This window comes from Pristiophorus japonicus, chromosome 1, assembly GCF_044704955.1.
Source record: "Pristiophorus japonicus isolate sPriJap1 chromosome 1, sPriJap1.hap1, whole genome shotgun sequence".
NCBI lineage: Eukaryota > Metazoa > Chordata > Chondrichthyes > Pristiophoridae > Pristiophorus > Pristiophorus japonicus.
Window position 1 is genome coordinate 484,831,429 of NC_091977.1, and position 2,761 is coordinate 484,834,189.

At 53.7% G+C, this 2,761-nt stretch overlaps 1 non-coding gene across 1 annotated transcript; it reads left to right on the forward strand.

Annotated features, from left to right (window-relative positions):
- The first annotated feature begins 418 nt into the window (after positions 1-418).
- trnay-gua (transfer RNA tyrosine (anticodon GUA)) lies at positions 419-510 on the forward strand. Its single transcript is given in 2 exon segments — positions 419-455; positions 475-510. It is a non-coding gene; the product is annotated as a tRNA-Tyr (tRNA).
- Positions 511-2,761: the final 2,251 nt, after the last annotated feature.

A 2,761-nucleotide genomic window follows, 5' to 3' on the forward strand; every position in this document is an offset into this window, starting at 1 on the left:
TGAGGCTGTGCCCCCTAGTTCTAGTCTCCCCGACCAGTAGAAACAACCTCTCTGCCTCTATCTTGTCTATCCCTTTCATTATCTTAAATGTTTCGATAAGATCACCCCTCATCCTTCTGAACTCCAACGAGTAAAGACCCAGTCTATTCAATCTATCATATGGTAACCCCCTCAGCTCCGGAATCAGCCAAGTGAATCGTCTCTGTACCCCCTCCAAAGCTAGTATATCCTTCCTTAAGTAAGGTGACCAAAACTGCACGCAGTACTCCAGGTGCGGCCTCACCAATACCCTGCACAGTTGCAGCAGGACCTCCCTGCTTTTGTACTCCATCCCTCTTGCAATGAAGGCCAACATTCTATTCGCCTTCCTGATTAACTGCTGCACCTGCAAACTAACTTTTTGGGAAGGAGCCGCTTCCCTTCGATAGCTCAGTTGGTAGAGCGGAGGACTGTAGTGGAATACTCAGCAAAGTCATCCTTAGGTAGCTGGTTCAATTCCGGCTCGAAGGAGTTAGTGTACTTTTGGATGAAGCAGCAATTCGCTCAAACCAGTTCTCATCACTTTATGGTGCATCATGTTGCCACGAATGCGCAGGACACCACTTTTTCCAAAAAGAGTTTCATGCACAAGGACCAGGGTGGAGCTATTGGAGGCGTGGCCTATTCAATTGGAGCTGAGCTGCAGAGAGAGAAGGAGCTACCTGCTTTGCTCCTGTCTCGAAAGCCTGGAGAGCCCTGAGACCAGCCCAAGAATAGGAGGGAAGGGCTGGCTTGCTACCCATTCAACATCCGGAGGGAGAGGAGGAGCACAGAAACATTTATTATTTACTACAACTACAGAGAGTTGGAGATGTGGGAAAAAACAACAACCTGTGTGGAAGGAGGGAGATTCTGCAGGAGCCGCTGGTCGGGAATCCGTATCTCCACGACTGAGGTTTTAGGTGGCGGTCGGACGAGAGGGCTGTGGCTGGTGAGGTGACCAAGGTCAGGGACCTGCTCGATGGCGGAGGAGCGGGCTGGATGGCGCCAGACACACTGGCGCGGCGCCTAAATTCTGCCAACGTCCGCCGCGCGGCCGATGCCATCGAGTCGCTAACAAGAGCTCTGGGCCCCGACTCCATTAGGTGCATCGAGGAGGCTCAAGCACGTGGGGAGATCCCGTCCGAACTGACCCCCGTCCGGACGGAATTCCTCATCGGCGCCAAACCCCGGAACCTCCCTCGGGGGCCGGCGCCTCACAACTTGAGCCGCCTCGAGGAAATCCCCTCCGTGCCTTTCAGTTCCGCGCGGAAGGGTTTCCTGTACGGGCTGCTCCTGCACATTCTCAACTTTGCCATCCTCGCCTGCCATCTGGACACGCCATGGCGTACCATCTTGCCGTCCGGAGGAGGCGGGGCTCCCCGATGGAGGGCACTCTACGCGGGAGTCCTCCCACTGTTTATCGGGGACTTGGCCTGGAGGGTGGTGCACGGAGCAGTGCCGTTCAATAAATTTTTAAGCCGGTTCACGGGCTCCCAGGCCGCCTGCAATTTCTGCGGTCTGGAAGAGTCCGTGTCCATGTTTTTATTGAGTGCACGAGGTTGCAGCCCCTGTTTTGTTATTTAAAGGGGCTGCTCCTGAAATTCTGGCTGCACTTCAGTCCCACACTCCTGATCTTTGGGCACCCTGTGCGGAGGGGAGCGGGTAGGTCCGAAGGCCTCCTCGTGGGACTGCTCCTGGGAACGGCCATCAGCCGGTCCAGGCAGCGGGCGATCAAGGGGGTCGTTCAGCCGGACTGCCTGCCTCTCTTCCGCGCCTACATCCGGTCCAGGGTGTCCTTGGAGATGGAGCACGCGATGTCCACCGGTCCGCTCGAGGCCTTCCGCGAGAGGTGGGCACCGGAGGGACTGGAGTGCATCATCACGCCCGGCAACCAAATTTTAATTTGATTTTATGTTTTTTAAGTTAATTTGTTTTAATTGCCGGTGCTGTTAGTGTCCCCCTCCCCTTTTATAGGGGGCACTTGGAGAAAAAATACAATTTTGTGCCCAAAAAAACCCCCCAAAAAAACCACAAAATATAAAAGGGCCTTGTAAATGCTTGGTGTTTCCCCCAAATCGGAGGGCACGGTTTAATGTTTTTTGTTTGCTCCTAAGAGTTCATGCACAAGGACCAGGGTGGAACTATTGGAGGCATGGCCTATTCACTTGGAGCCTGGAGCAGTGAGAGAAGGAACTCCCTGCTTTTGCTCCTGTCTGGAAGGCCTTTCGAGAACCCTGTGAAACAGCCAAGGAAGAGAAGGAAGGAAGGAAGGAAGGAAGGGGCTTCATTACCATTCATCCAGAGGGAGAGGAGGAGAGCAGAAGACTACAACAACTTTATTAATTCTACAAAGAGTTGGAGAGAGGGGGAAAAAAGAACAACTAACCAGTGTGAAAGGAGGGAAAGACTTCTTCAACCAAAGGTAGGTGTGTTTTGGTGCATTCCCCAAACGGCTTTGTTGTATCGGTGGAGGGAGGAAAGAAGACCATTCGAGGGCTGGAACATCGCGGGGGGGATGTGTGTGTGTGTGTGGAAGTCTTGCCTACAGCTAGGCCCACACACCACTGAAGCACCCCTCCCCCATTGCCTAGCCTGGGATAGCTGGAGCTACCAGGCTGAAGAAACTCAATCGCCCTAATTAACATCGTTGGGAGTGTGTACCTGTGTGGCTCCAGCTGCCCCAGGTGAAGACATCTTCTCCCACCACCCGAAGACCACCCCAAGGACTGTTTTGTTTGAC